Raw genomic sequence first — 16,499 nt, 5'->3', positions numbered from 1 at the left:
CCACCTCTGCATCCTCTGATCCACGCTGGTCTCAAACTGCTCTTCAGGCCTAGCAAATGCTTTCGCCAAAGTCTCGATCCTTTTTTGGACATTCGAAGGGTCCAATTGATAAAAGATGGGAAAAAAATTGTGGTCTATAGTATTCCTATAGTGCACGATCGCCGAAAGCTCATCTAGGCAATATGCGGAAGAAACATAGCCTTGAGAAAGAATCACCATGAAAATTCTTGATCTTTGAATCGCTTTGAGCATTACGACGTTAGGGATGTTTTCTCCTCTTTTAGGAAGCTGTCGGAAGGTGACAATTCCGTTTCTCTCCAAGCCGGCGAAGAGGTAATTCATGAATTTATCATTGGTTTTGTCACCAATGAAAGACACGTAGACGTCCCAGCGAGGATCGGGAGGTTTGGAAGATGATGGTGTTACAGACATCATGAATTAAGGTTGGGTTGTCTTCTGAAGCTGTGTGGGTCGTGCGATTTGTTGTTGATTTCAGAGGTTAGAGGTTAAAGTAATAAGGCCTAATCAATGCATGTTAATATGTTATGCGTATGAAGAGGCAGCGTTTTCTTGGTCAACGTGGCACAATATCCTGGTCTTCCAATCACAATGGTCCATTTGGATTTTGGACTCAACTCAATTGGTTAGTTTAAGATATTTCGGGATAAGAATTTTTTTTTTTTTAAAAAAAATAATAAAAATCTTCTATTTGGGTGGCTGATTTGGATTCTATTTTGATAGAATTAGCCCTTGTCTTGGGATTGACCAATGGGATCATAGCATGTTTGTTTCATTATCAGCTGGCCTGGTTGACTTGAACAGTTGAACTGCTGCTGCTTGGGGGTCCTAATTTCTCCTTATTTGCAAAATTTCTTGGGAGTCTGGAGCCGGAAGTTCAATATCTCTCGCACTGCATCCAGGTGAAAGATATTTGTGATCACCCTCTCCGTGTTGCTCATTTCGTCAAAGGTCAGTCTTCTTATCCATCTATGCAAACTATTCTGTCAGTATTTGGCGTTTTATGCAAGGAACTGCTTTGAGTTTAATATTGTATGCTACAAAGAAGCTTGTTTACACCAGAACTCGATTGCAGAATTGGGTTTACCAGGTAACATGGGCTAGATAAACCTTCATGGCTACTTGGGCTTAAAATACTTTCAAGGGAATAAAAAAAAAAAAAAAAAAAGGAAGAGCAAGAGAAAGAAAAATGTCATGAAACTCTCTAGATTGGATGTATGTGACAAGAAATGTTTTTTTTTTTTTTTTTTTTTGCATAAAATAAAAAGATAAATCCTTCTTTCGTGGGATGTACGATTGCATTTAGCGTATGCAACAAGCCTTTTAAACCCCTAGGCATCCCTAGTCGGACGAGTGAAGTCTCGTGAGTGTTTAACAGAAATGTTACCCACAAACATTATACAAAATTTATGTTATCCCTAAGATTGAAGTATCACTTAGAACACAGAATTTAATTCATTACCAAGCTTAACAAGATAAACTCTATCTTCAAAATAAATTGGAATTCAAAGTCTAATCACTTACAAAAGACAAGTTAAGGCATCACAAGTTCAATTTAGTGTAAAGTAAACTAACACATAACTATGAGGCTTTCAAATTACTTTCAATGTGCAATGACTCAATACCTCAAAGTTCACTAGGACTCCCATCGGAATAAATAACCAGGGTATAACTTTCTTTTCTTTTCCTTTCAGGCTTTACAATACCTAGTTCCCTTAAGCTTTCTAATTGACTTATGTAACGAGTGTTAAGCCAATGATTCTCACACTTTTAGGGCATTAGGTATAAAGGCACACCCCTAAGAACTTACTAACTCGAGTTAAAAAGGCTACGAAACCAAACTAGACATGATATTAGCCATATTAAAATTTTCACATTTTGACGTGAACATTTATTGCTTAATGAGGCAAAAGGTCCAGTTACTTAGTGCAAATCTCACAATGATCAATTTTTATTTTATTTTCTTTTTCTCTTTTATATATAATATGCCAAACTATCCATCCAACAAGTCTCACAGCTTCACCCAAGACATTGAAACATACACAATCAGATTCACATGTCATGCCTCACAAATTATGTGCTAATGTGCTTGTGGAAATCTTAAATTAAACAAGTGAATTCTCAACTGTCAAAAGTTAGTAACAAGACTTCTAATTCTACTCATCAAATCATGTGTTTAACATTTTAAGCTCAGCAATGAAATTCAAATCACAGTTTCTAGATCAACTAAAATCTCAGGAATATCATGAGCATTATTTTTTTTTTCAAAATTTTAAAAAATTTAGACGAAGTGTGTGTGTGTTCCCCATACCCCCAAACTTGAGTTGCACATTATCCTCAATGTGTAAAAAAAAATGGAAAGATCATACCCGGGAGATGAGAAAACTGGTTGGACAAAGGTATGGCTCGTAGCATACCCCCGAACTTGAATGTAGGAACACTTGTCATGGAATGGGGTGCCTCCCAAGAGTGCTAAGTTTATTGTCTTTAGCCAAACTGTTTAGTAGCTTTAGTACTACTATTCTGGGGTCATTAGTTGCCCCTTGCCTCTCATGCATGAAGTGGCTTCAGTACCACTGATTTGGCATCTGCGCTCAAGCTCCTGGAATGCTTGAGTGCTTTTGGTAGTAGCTTCAATGCTACTATTTTCTAAAGAATTTCTCCAAGAACCTTGCGGCCAACTCCTCCCAGTTGTGAATGGACCCTGCTTATAGCATTCTCTTTTAAGGACAAAGGAAAAAGAATTAACCTGACTCCTTCTGCGGTTAGGCCATGGATACTCTATGCTTTGCATTGGTCAACGAAATCCCGAAGGTGCAAATACGGATCCTTATAAGATGTGCCTCTATAGTGTGGGACCATATTAAGCAGAAGTGGAGGCAAATCGTAATTGCTCTGCACAATGGCCTGGATATCGATTCATGATGGCGGTTTGAGGTTTTTGGGGATGAAAGAGTACAAGGACGTACGCCTGGGGACCACCCAGACGTATGCTGCTTTTTGAAAAACCCCTGGATAATACATGGACGTACACTACAGCCTTTGGACCGCTAGTTAAATAGTACCGGACGTACGCCCCAATAGTACTAGACGTACACTACTTTTCAGAATCACTTGCAGCGCCCTCTGCTTTTTCTCACCTATAAATACCCCCTTACCTTCGACTCTCACACCAATTTTTTGTCCCCAGGCTCTCAGAAACCCTTTGTGAGTGTGTTCTTGTGAGTTTTGTGGAGAATGAGAGGTGATTCTTGGAGTTTTGGCTTCAACGAGGTAACCTTCTAAGCCCTGCTTGTTTCTTAAGTTGTTATGCTCTCTTAATGTTTTCTTGGCTAGCTTAGTGTTGATTTGAGTTTCTAGCTAGGTTATGCTTTAATCTTGATATGAGATGGGTTAGTGTTTCATTATTATCATACATGTTTCCGTACGCATGAAGGCCTTTTTTTGAGATAGGAGGTCTTAGAAAACCATTTAGATAGACTTAGAACCAATTTGGGAGGATAGGAGGACACATGGACAAAATGAGGTTCCACATGAAACCATCTGGGCGGACGTTCAGCCTTGAGCCCGGATGTATGGTCAGAAGCATTCCAGGGAATGCTATTTTGGCCAGCCGTCGGATAGCTACTATTTTCAAGTTCTAGGGATGCTTTAGTCAGACTTAAGACTAATAGAAGATTTTCCCATAGATTTGGAGAACCCGGACCGTTTGGAGGGATATTTGGAGACTTTGTTCGATCCTGGTGAGTTTTAAATCACATAATGCTTGTCATCTATTTTCCCGCAAATGCATGACTATTTTGTTTACCTAAACTTGCATATTTACAACCCTCATGATACACTTTGTTGCACATGAACTCTAGCTTTTTGTGAAAAATGTGGTACTTAACATGTTAACGAAAGTGAGACTTGTAAAAGCATACATGTAAAATACAGACAATATAAATTACATCGTATGACATGGTACACCGATACGTGCGGGGTAATGGTCATTGGCTTACTATACATGTTAACTTTATAGTAAAATGTGTGTGTTATTTGGGCCTTGGATCCAATGGTTGTTTTGTGACCAGTGAAGCCTTAACGGGCGGTCACTATAGGACGTACAATATTAGTGGTGTGGGCCACCCGAGGTCGGACTCGGTCGTGCCACTAATGTTATGGACGGTAGCGTACAATATCCGATGCATTGTTGTTGTATTACAGGTTCCTAGGGACAATGCCAACCTTGCTAAGAAGGGTAATATCTCGGGTAGACCATACTGTTAAACTTTACTCTTGATCATATGCATATATCATATATCTATATCACGCCTATTGAAAACTGTCATGATTAAACTATTGCATACTTTATAAAATAGAGTTCATTACTAAATTGGCATGGGTATTATGTGCGTTAACAGTCACGAAGTCTTTAGACTTACCCCATTTATTTTATGTTTTCCCCCTCCATTACGAAACATTTGCGCGGTCTAGCTAGCATAGACGAGGATGCCTTCGGATCAGACATGGGTGATTGCGAAGGACCTAATCCGAGTAATTTTTGAGGATATGGATCTAGTTTGGTTAAATTCTTTGTAGAATGATGGAGGAACCACCCGAGCAGACATTATCGAGATTATTATCTCTTTAGCATTGCTTAAGCATATGTTTTGATTTGTTGATCTTTTGTAAGACAATTGTGTTATAAGATGTAATCTTTTATTCTGATGATGGTCTGATGACCAATTTATTTGGTTACTACTTTTATGTTATAAGGAATTATGTTTACTCTGGTGTATGAATGTGCGATTGTTTTATTATTACTTTCTATTCTTATAGTTTAGAAGTCTCCCACAAAGGTCTCTCGCTTATGAAAGTCGCGATCCCAGAGTTTTGTCCCGTGAGGGATAGGGCTGGGAGATGAACCATGGGATCAATTATCAGTTAATTCATTTGCCCATCGGGGTCGTTACAGTTGGTATCAAAGCCTTATGGTCTGAAAGGACTATAAGATAAAAGGAAAAGAGAACCTAGGCTATGATCACACCAGAGTATAAGTTAGATAAGTTGTTAGGACTTAGCCTCTAGGTTGATCACTCGATTCTAGACGCGTCACTTCTAACTCTACTCTTTGTTGCAAAGAACGCCGCCCAGAAGGAACCCAACAACCAGACCTAACGCGCTAGAAATTAGAAACCCTGAGGAAAATGTTTACCTCGTGCCTGTGGACATTCCAGTCTACGAAGCAGCGCCTCCGGGAAGAGATCAAGTGATGGACGTGATTGGCCAGCTAGTATCAGCTTTAGATCGAGATAGGGTCGCAAGGTAGCCAGTTGAAGGATCTGGTTGTTCTTTAAAGGACTTTTATAGTCATTATTCAGAAAGCTTCGATGGGAGGGGCGATCATATCAACACGGAGAATTGGCTGAATGATGTGGAGGAATTCCTAGCTACTACTGGGTGCTCCACTGAGCAGAAGGTGGCTTACACTGCTTATAATCTAACTAGGGAGGCGAAGCGCTGGTGGCAAGATAAGAAGGTCGAACTTGTCGTTGATTTGGGATCAGAGACTGCCATTACTTGGGATATCTTCAAGTGCGAATTTAATCGGCATTTCATCCCTAGATTTAATTTTTTTAATTTTTCTTAATTTTTTCCCTTAAAAGAAAAGGGAAAGAAAGAACCAAAAACGACTCCTTGAAGGAGCCTCCAATTCCTCTCCCCAAGAGTTGTCTCCTAAATTGTGTATTACATTATGAGACTTAGAGGTCTATTTATAGGGCTTAGGAGAGTCATAGAAGCCCTAGTAATCCTAGGAAATTTGGAGTCCAGCCTCCTAATTCAATTAGGATAAAGATAACTTAAGTCCAAATCGGAATATGGTTCGTCTAGATTTGAGTTCTTATCTTGCGGGATAATTTTGGCGTAGCGCACGTCCGAATTAGGAAAATACTATTTCACAATGATTTGTAGAATTTTGAGTTAGCTATTCAATGCCGCTTGAATCACCTCAATCGGATATTTGAGCTGAACGTTATGGTCCAAATACTGAGACGTGTGCAGAATCTAAATTTGAATTCAATCCAATTTTAACTCCAATTTGAGAAATTCCGATTTAATCCTTTCATTTATTTGATTAAACTTAACCACATCATATAGGTCATCTATTATGATTGGTTAAGCTAAACCATATCTTCTAGGTCTTCCCAATTTGGCACTTTAAGCTTGGAACTTGTCCAGAAACGCTTTCTTTTCTTTCATAACCTATAAAACAAAGAAAGTACAAAAAGGAAATAAAATTGTACAACCTAACAACACTAAGGAATTAAAAAATATAAATTAATGGCTAAAATATGAATATTTTGGCACTTATCAGCTTAGAAGACTTTGGCACTAGCACGAGTTTACGCTCTTGTTCTAGGAGAATTGGAGGGAGGATCGGAAGTAGTGATAGGTACTGTCCCTATACTTGGATGTGAGGCTTTAGTTTTATTTTATACAGGGGCTACCCACTCTTTTATATCTATCATGTTTGTAAGACTATCTAGGCTTGTAGTACGAACTTTGAAACCCGGTCTTGCTGTAACTACCCCGTAGGCAAAGCTATAGTTTGTAAGCATGCAGTTTGTGGATGCCCTGTCAGCATTTGTGGAAGAGTACTTCCCACAAACTTAGTTGTTCTCCCTATGAATAGTTATGACATTATTCTTGGGATGGATTGGTTGGCGAAGCATCTGGCGGTTATCGATTGTGCTCGGAAGCAAGTTACGCTTATGCCGTGGGGAGAAGGAGAAGTTACATGCATTGGGTCACGAGTGAGGTCTTTACCTCCTACCGTTTCTGCCGTTCGGGCCAAGAAGCTTATTCTTGGAGGAAGGCAGGCATTTTTGGCATTCGTTGTCGCCCTGGTGAAGTAAAGAAGGACCTGCAAGATATCCTTGTGGTACAGGATTACCTAGATGCCTTTTCAACGGACTACTCTGGTTTGCTGCCACAAAGAGAAGTAGAGTTTGGAATCGAGCGCGCGCCAGGCACTAATCCTATATCGAAGGCACCATATAGGATGACATCGTCAGAGTTGAAGGAGCTAAAGGAACAGCTCCAAGAACTTTTGGATAAGGGGTTTATCCACCCTAGTTCATCACCGTGGGGAGCGCCGGTGTTGTTCGTGAAGAAGAAGGATGGGTCGATGAGGATGTGCATCGAGTACCGTGAGCTGAACAACGTGACGATCAAGAACAAGTATCCTTTGCCAAGGATTGACAACTTGTTGGATCAACTGCAAGGAGCTCGCATGTTTACCAAGATTGATTTGCGCTCAGGCTATCACCGAGTGAGGGTGAAGGAAGAGGACATTCCTCAGACAGTCTTTAAGACTCGTTACGGACATTACGAATTTTTAGTTATGTCTTTCGGACTAATTAACATGCCAGCTGTCTTCATGAACACAATGAACATAGTTTTTCACGACTATCTGGATCAATTCACCGTGGTTTTCATTGACGACATCCTGATCTACTCAAAGACGTCAGAGGAGCACGAGGAGCGTTTATGGAAGGCGTTAGAGAGGCTTCAAAGGGAGTAGCTCTACACTAAACTCGAAAATTGCGAGTTTTGGTTGGACAACATGTCTTTCCATGGACACGTGATTTCCGAAGGTGTGGCAGTTGACCCCTAGAAGGTCAAGGCAGTGGTGGATTGGACTAGGCCAACTAGCGTATTCGAGATTCTGAGTTTTTTAGGACTCGATTGTTACTACCGACGCTTCATTGAGGATTTCTCGAAGCTATCGGGACCATTCACTACATTAACTAGGAAGAACGTTCACTATGTTTAGACGGATGAGTGTGAGAAGAGTTTTCAAGGGCTGAAGAAGCGCTTGATAACTACTCCTATGTTGGCATTACCTACGGGATCTGGAAATTTCGTAGTGTATAGCAATGCCTCTAAGAATAGATTAGGGTGCGTGCTTATGCAGAACGTCAATGTCATTGCCTATGCCTCACGTCAACTAAAGGTGTACGAGCAGAATTACCATACACACGACTTGGAGTTGGCAGCGGTCATGTTTGCTTTGAAGATCTAGAGGCACTACTTATATGACGAGAAGTGCTAGATTTACACGGACCACAAGAGCTTGAAGTACTTCTTTACTCAGAAGGAGCTTAACATGAGGCAGAGAAGGTGGTTGGAGCTAAAGGATTATCATTGTGAAATCAATTATCATCCTAGCAAGGCTAATATTGTAGCGGACGCGTTGAGTAGGAAATCAACGGTGGAGCTAGCCGTTCTTGGAATCTCTCAACCTCAGTTGATCGAGGAATTCGCTAGTACGGGGCTAAAAGTAGTACGCGAAGGTGCGCCTGCACACTTGGCTAACCTAATGGTTCAGTCAGAGCTACTTGCAGTGATTAAAGCCGCTCAGTTGCTAGGAGAAGTGAAGGCACAAGAATTTAGCCATAAGGACGAGGGGTTGGTCACGCATTTCAAGCAAGTGTGTGTACCAAAAGGTGGAGGACTAAGGAATGAGATAATGAGCGAGGCTCATCGTTCCCCGTACACTGTACATCCTGGTAGTACAAAGATGTACAAGGACGTGAAAGAGTCATATTGGTGGAACAATATAAAGTGGGACATCGCAAGGTTTGTGGAACAATGCTCAACCTGCCAACAGGTGAAGGCAGAGCATCAGAGGCCAGCAGGAATGCTCAAACCATTGCTCATACCAAAGTGGAAATGGGACGAGATTGCCATGGATTTTTTTTGGGGTTACCCAAGATGCTCACTGGAGAAGATTCCATTTGGGTAGTAGTCGATCGTCTCACAAAAAGTGTTCACTTCATTCCTATGAAGGTTAAGGATCTGATGGATAAGTTGGCCAAATTATATGTTCAAAATATAGTCAAATTACGGACAGAGACTCGTTTTACCTCAAGGTTTTGGCAAAGTCTTCAGAATGAGATGGGGACGGAGCTAAAGTTTAGTACTGCTTTTCACCAGTAGATGGATGGTCAGTCGGAGCGGACTAACCAAATCTTGGAAGATATGTTACGGGTTTGCGTATTGGACTTATATATATATATATATATATATATATCTGTGTGTGTGTGTGTGTGTGTGTGTGTGTCTTGAATCAGATTCTTCCAATAAAACCTCACTTGAATTATATCTCCTGATTTTAATTAATAGCTGTGTGAGCATGTCATTGGCCTTGCGGCCCAAGATCTGGTGGGCTTATAGTACAAAATTATTTCCAACATCTAATATTGTTAGTGTGATACCTATTAGATTTCAATACAAATAAAAATCATAGCTATGAACATTCAAAAAAAATAGTAAAGTTGTACCTATAATTACAAAATCACATTAAGAATGTTTGTATGGTTGTTATATGATTTTTTTTAACTAAACACTAACATATATCCAAGCAACAAAATTTTAGATTAAATAAAAACCCTAAATTGAATCAACGTCAAATTCAACCTCCACGAAATCACAAACAAAAAAAGAAAAAATAAAAGCAAATTGCTTCACAAAAAAAAAAAAAAAAAAAAAAAGTTATTTAAGTCAAAAAGTGCTTGTTGGCAAAAACTTAAAAATGAAGATTTTGCCAAAAGTTTGTTTTTGTCATTTTTAGAGTAAAAAAGTCAAGAAAGTGCTTTTGAAATTTTGTACAAAACATGCTAGCTTTTGTTTGGCACGGCTTTTTAGATACTAAAAGTACTTTTTAAGCTTTCAAACGCAATCTCAAACAAGTTCTTAGAAAGTTGTATAGTAGTTCCTCGGTTTCTTTTCTTTTTAAAAAAAAAAACAAAAAATCCTATATGTTATTTTATTTTCTATATATGTTTTTTTTTTTTTTTTTTTAAGGAATGCATATAGCTCTTGATTCTATATACTATGATATTTTTCTATATATGATTTTTTTTTTTTTAAATCCTATATATGGGTTCTTTCTTCTATATATGAGATTCTATATTTGGGTTTTTAAGTGTATATATATATATATAGGTTCATCATAGGGTTCACTCACTAAAAAATATGGGTTCATCATAGGGTTGGCAATTTAACCCGTTATCTGCGAACACGACACGAACATGACATGTAATTTTAGGGTTAGGGTTTTGGTCACCCATTTATGACCCGTTTAATAAACGGGTTGTGTCGTGTCAACCCGTGGTTTCGCGGGTTGACTCGTTTATTTATTTATTTATTTAAATGTATAAAAATTAAAATTACTTTAAACGTATTCACGGGTAGAGTCAGGTCAACCCGAAACAACGCATTTATCTAAACAAGTTACACGCGTCTTGTTACCTGTTAAGAAAACGTGTTGTGTTCGGGTTTGGGTGTTCGACACATTTATATATAAAACAATTTGAAAGCAATTGAACTTGAGCAGAAGAATTACTCTCTTGTATTCGATAATCATAACAATGGTACAAGGGGAGTATCTATACTCTGTTTACATGATCAGTGAAGAAGGAAAGAATCAACTATTCTAGACACACAGCCACGGGATATTTGTCTTGATGAGTAAGATTTTTGCACGCTTGAGAGGATTTGATCTGCAAGATTTGACTTGTGCGCCTATCTACGCTCGATCGCCTCAGGCCTGCGCTCGAGTTTAGCCAGACTTGATTCTCGAATTTCTTCTCTGGAACTGCACTCGAGCCTGCGCTCGAGCGCACTAGAATTGCAGACTTCTCTGTTACTGCACTAGATCTCTTAAGAGCTTGATATACTTTAACACCATTGAGGGCTGGGATATGGTGTTTAACATCCCCCTGCAAGCTGATGGGTGAGGAACACACCCTTAGCTTGTCACGAAGAAACAAGAACCTGTTGGTAGTGAGACCCTTGGTGAATATGTCTGCAAGTTGATCAAGAATGGGGAGATCACGAGTGATCACATCTTTGTTGTCAACCTTCTCATGAATGAAGTGGTAATCAACTTCAATGTGCTTAGTGCGAGCATGTTATACTGGATTTGAAGCTAAGGCTAGTGCTCCAAGATTATCGCACCAGAGAGTGAGAGGAGCATGAAGATATAAACCTAACTCTTGGAAGAGCATACGCAGCCAACATAGCTCAGCTGTAGCAAAGGCTAAGGACCTGTACTCAGCTTCTATGCTAGATTTAGAGACAACTGGTTGCTTTTTAGCACACCAGCTAATCAAACAAGGACCAAGGAAAAGTACAAAGCCAGTAGTAGACCTCCTATCATATGGATTTCCAGCCCAATCAGAATCACTATAGACATTGAGATTGAGAGTACCCTTACCAAATTGCAGTCCATGATTAATTGAACCTTCGAGGTAGCGGAGCACTCTCTTGGCAGTAGTCCAATGAGCTGTGGTGGGAGAATGCATAAACTGACAGAGTTGATTCACAGCAAAAGAGATATCAAGTCTGGTCAATATGCAGTATTGCAGTGCACCCACCAAGTGTCTATACTCAGATGCATTCTTAAGAGGATCACCAGCATATTTGGAGAGTTGAGACCCTGCTGGAAGTGGAGTCTTGGCTAGTTTGGCTCCTGTCATGTGTACACGGTCAAGGAGGTCTGAAATGTATTTGGTTTGCGAGAGGTGAAGGCCTCCTTGCCGATAATCACATGAATTTCCAAAAGTAATGCAGAGGACCAAGGTCTTTCATTGCAAAGGAGAGTTTCAAGCAATTGATAAGCTTAGTGATGGTTGCAGCAGAATTCCCCGTGACAATGATGTCATCAACATAGATTAGGAGAAACAAATGCACATTAGATTTGTGAAGTATAAAAAGGGAGTAATCCACTTTGGATTCAACAAATCCAAGACCAATAAGAGTGGTAGCAAGCTTGGTAAACAAGGCTCTTGGGCCTTGCTTGAGTCCATAGATGGACTTCTGCAATTTGCACACATAATCAGGAAAGGTGCTATCAACAAAGCCGGGAGGATGTTCCATAAAGACTTCCTCTTGAAGATTACCATGAAGAAAGACATTGGAGACATCCAATTGCCTTATGGGCCAGCTAAAGTGAACTGCAATGGCAAGTATAGCTCGAATGGTGCTGGGTTTGACTACAGGACTAAAGGTGTCTGTGTAGTCAACACCATCAAGTTGTTGGAATCCCTTAGCCACTAGTCGAGCTTTGAATCTATCAAGAGTGTCATTAGCTTTCTGTTTCACTTTGTAGACCCACTTATTGGTGATGATGTTCTTGTGAGGTGGTTGAGGGCAAAGAGTCCAAGTATGGTTGGCTTGGAGGGCAGTAAATTCATCCTACATAGCTTGTTGCCAATGAGGGGATTGAGCAGCTTGGGAGTATTTGGTGGGAGTAGGGGGTAAGTCAGGAGAGGTAAACTGAGAGTGAAGGGCCATCACGGGATGTTTGCTTGAAAAATAAAGTTTATAATTGGGAAATGGCTTAGGTTTTCAAGTACCAGCTTGAAGTCTGGTGGTCATTTGATGGTGAGGGATTGGAGCAGGTGCAGGAGTAGGAGGGGGAGTGAGAAGTGGGGAATCAGGATCAATTTGAAGGTTGGTTGCAGGAGAGGGTGTGGCAAATGAAGAAGCTGGAATATTTGCTGTAGCAGATGGTGATTCAGAAGAGAGTATAGGTTCAGGTGCAAAAGGTGGTGTAGGAGACTCAGATTGAGCAACATGTGAGCGAGCAGTGTTAGTGGCAATTAGAACAGGATGAAGATTCAAAGTAGCAGAAACACTTGTAGAATGACTTACCTGAGGTGAAGCAGTATCAAGCAGAGGGCACTGGCAGGGATGATATCCAATCTTTAGTTGGGAAAGTATTCTCATCAAACACAACATGGCGACTGACAATGGTTCTCTTAGAGTTGGGATCATAGCATCTATACCCTCTATAGTTGGAGCAATATCCTAAGAAGATACACTTTTGAGACATATACATCATTTTGTGACGATTGTAGGGTCTGAGGAGAGGAAAACATGCACAACCAAAGACATTAAGAGAGGTATAATCAGGATTTTTGTGTAGAAGTTTGGCATAAGGAGATTGATGATGTAACACAGAGGTGGGAAGTCTATTGATAAGGTAAATGGCTGTGTTGAAGGCATCAACCCAGTATGAAAGAGGAAGATGAGAGTATGCTAGAAGTGCTAACCCTGTTTCAACAATATGCCTATGTTTTCTCTCAGCAAGACCATTTTGGGCAGCAGTATAGGGGCAAGAGATTCTATGTAGGATGCCATTGGAGCTTAGATATTGCTTAAACTGATTGGAGGTGAATTCTCCTCCTCCATCAAACTGAAATGATTTGATTTTCTTGGATAGTAAGTTCTCAGCTAAATTTTTAAACTTAACAAAACATGCCAAGGTTTCTGATTTATTTTGCAGAGGCTAAATCCAAGTAAACCTATAGTGATTATCAATAAAAACAACATAATAGCGGCATCCATTAATAGAAGAAATAGGAGAACTCCATAAATTAGAGTGGACAATCTCTAGGGGTTCCACAGTTACATTATTAGAAGCTGAAAGGGGAAGACATTTAGACTTAGCAAATTGACATGGTTCACAGAGAGACTCTGGAGAAGAAGAGCCAGTCATAGGTAGCTTGGCAAGGTGCTTGATTTTATTGAGGATGGGAGGTGCAGGATGTCCTAAACGTCTGTGCCAGGTTCTGGAGGAAGCAGAAACACCAAGGAAAGCTGCAAATGTCTTCACTTTATTGATGGACTTGGAAAGCTGGATTGGATATAGGCCATCCCTACTTGGCCCTTGCAAAAGAGTCTGCTACATGAGGTTGTCCTTCACAAAGAAACAAGAATCTGTTAGGATGAACCAACATTTGTTATCAACACAAAATTTATGGATAGACAATACGTTAGCTACTGCAGTAGGACAGTGTAGGATATGATTCAATTTGAAAGGATGTTGAGAAGGAGATTTGGAAGTATAGAGAACATAAGAGCCTATATTAGAGATAGCCAGACCTGTTCCATTACCTACAGCAACCTCATCATCACCTTTAAATGGTTCTTGAAGTGTCAAATTGTCCAAGGTAGCCATGACTAGGGCTGTTAAGTGAGCGAAGCGTCTCGCGAGCAAGCTCGGGCTCGGCTCGTGCTCGACTCGGATATTAAGTGAAGCACTTCGTGAACACAAATCCTAGCTCGAATATTAAACAAAGCAAGCTCGGCTCGACTCGGCTAACTCGTGAGCTCGGCTCGTATAAGGCTCGCCTCGCTTATTAAGCTCGGCTCGTATATTTTTTATTAAGTAACAAATAACAATATATAATCAACATTACTCATTCACTCAATAATAACAAATATATTATATACCTTTGTTTTTTTTTAGTTATTTATGTATATGTGTGTATATATATAATATATATAATATATGTATATATTAATATAAAAACATATAAGAAATATATATATATATATATATATATATATATGATAATATATATATATATATATATATATATATATATATATATATATATATATATATATATTATCATTAATCATTTTATCATATGATATAATTATATAGTACAAGTGTACAACCGCACAAGTTATTGTGTCATTTAATACAAATATTATATTTAGATAGTTTATACTTTGGAAATTGGAATCGTATATATCACATAATCATTAATCATTATATAATCATATGGTATATCTGCATAAGTTTTTGTGTTATTTAATCAATACATTATAATTATATACTTTATTCTTATAAAACATATATGATGTATCACATGATCTTAGATCTAAGATAATATTAATATTAATTGTGAGATAATATGATCATAAAATTTAAGTATGAGTGTACGACCATTAGATCATATGAATTTATTACTTAGAGTTTGAGTATTACTATTAGATTAAATGATTAATAATTAAGTAACTAATGTGTTTCTTATAATTTACACATTATAAATTTATAATCACAATTTATGGTAAATAAAAACTTAACAATTTGAATTTAAATCATATATCATGAATCGCGATAATGAGAACATATAATATAAGTATATAAGTTATAACAATTAACATTGACCCATTACCCATATAAATCAGATAATGATACAATCATATAACCATATAAGTATATAAATGTTTATATATAAGATACAATATATATTAATATTGACATTATATACTTGACCCATATTAAGCATTAACATTTTAACATATTAACTAAATAATACTATATGTAATATGATAATAGTGATTAGTGTGTGTGAGTGTGTGACATAAAGCATTTTACGTTGTGATTTAAAAAATACTTAATCTAAAATAAGAAGAAAAAAAAAAATACGAGATTGAAAAAAACACAATTTTTAAAATTGTAATTATTAAAATTGAAATAACAAACTGATCCTAAATAATACTACATAACACAATTTTTATTCATAATTCCTAAATTTTGAATTTTGAATTTTTTATTGAATTTAATAATTTAATTGAATTTAAATTTGATCTATGGTATATAAGTGTAATCGTAGCCGTCCAAAATGTTTTGATGATCTAATAGCCGTTGGATGATATTAATGGATGACAGCTATCAAGCATTTACTAAGTAACAGAGACACCGTAAGCTTGCTTTGTTTGATCTAATCTGACGAGTAATATTAAATGTTGAAAACGTATATATAATCAATGGATCATATTAAACAAGCACACCAAATCTAAGTAGGGACAGCCACATGGGATAAACTTTTGGTAAAACGAATCCAACCGTTAATATTTAAAATTTAATTATTTTTCCAAATCCAACGGTTACAAATTAGAGAACCCAAATTTAACCTAAATCTATCATCTCTGATCTCTATTCTCTCCATTCTCTCGACTCTCCTCTCACTGTCTCCACCATCCTCCTCGCCTCCTATCTCTGTTGCCGCTCGGCCCGCTCCTACCACTCCCCCAGTGCCCCCAACAGCAACCACCACCACCACCGTAGCAACCACACACCTTGACGCCTGGCTGAAGCTGAACGGCTCGTGCCCGGTTTCCAGGAACTTGCCGCTGCCAACCCCGCTGTCCACGCCGCTCTCGGAGGTCGTTTCACTCTCGCAGACTCGCAGTACGCCGCGGATCGGAGGCGGAGGAGGTGATAAGATTTGTGGGTTTTTCTTTTCTTTTTGGGTTATTTTTTCTCCGTTTCTTCTTGGGTGGTGGGTGGTTTGGGGTTTTGCTACACGAGTGGTTTTTTTTTAAATAAAAAATAAAAACCACAATGGAAGTTCAGGTTTAATTTTTTATCATTAAAAGGAGCATGATAATGGTATGATTTTAAGAATGTTTTTGATAATCCAAGGAGAATGAAAGTACCTCCCAAAGGAATAATTATTTGTCAAAAATGGACGACATCCTGGGCCTTGGCTAGTTTTAGATGAACAATGATTTTTCTTTTTTGGATGACTAGATGAATGGCTTTTCTGCTTGCTAACTTTCTGGTATTCTTAGTTGTAATCTTGGTAATATCAGCTCTTGTCGTGAAATATGAAGACCTTGTTGTTTAC

General features: G+C 38.5%; 1 protein-coding gene across 1 annotated transcript in view; it reads left to right on the top strand.

The window, feature by feature from the left end:
* The first annotated feature begins 822 nt into the window (after positions 1-822).
* The window catches only part of LOC132180083 (disease resistance protein At4g27190-like), a 31,120-nt gene continuing 15,443 nt past the window's right edge, over positions 823-16,499 (top strand). Inside the window, exon 1 of the mRNA XM_088516114.1 lies at positions 823-969. The gene's annotated coding sequence lies outside the window, so the exon portion shown is untranslated. The remainder of the gene's footprint in view (positions 970-16,499) is intronic.

Source organism: Corylus avellana, chromosome 4, assembly GCF_965113065.1.
Source record: "Corylus avellana chromosome 4, dhCorAvel1.hap1.2, whole genome shotgun sequence".
Taxonomy (NCBI): domain Eukaryota; kingdom Viridiplantae; phylum Streptophyta; class Magnoliopsida; order Fagales; family Betulaceae; genus Corylus; species Corylus avellana.
The sequence above is the reverse complement of the archived record's forward strand: the minus strand, read 5'-3'. Positions and strand labels throughout refer to the sequence as shown.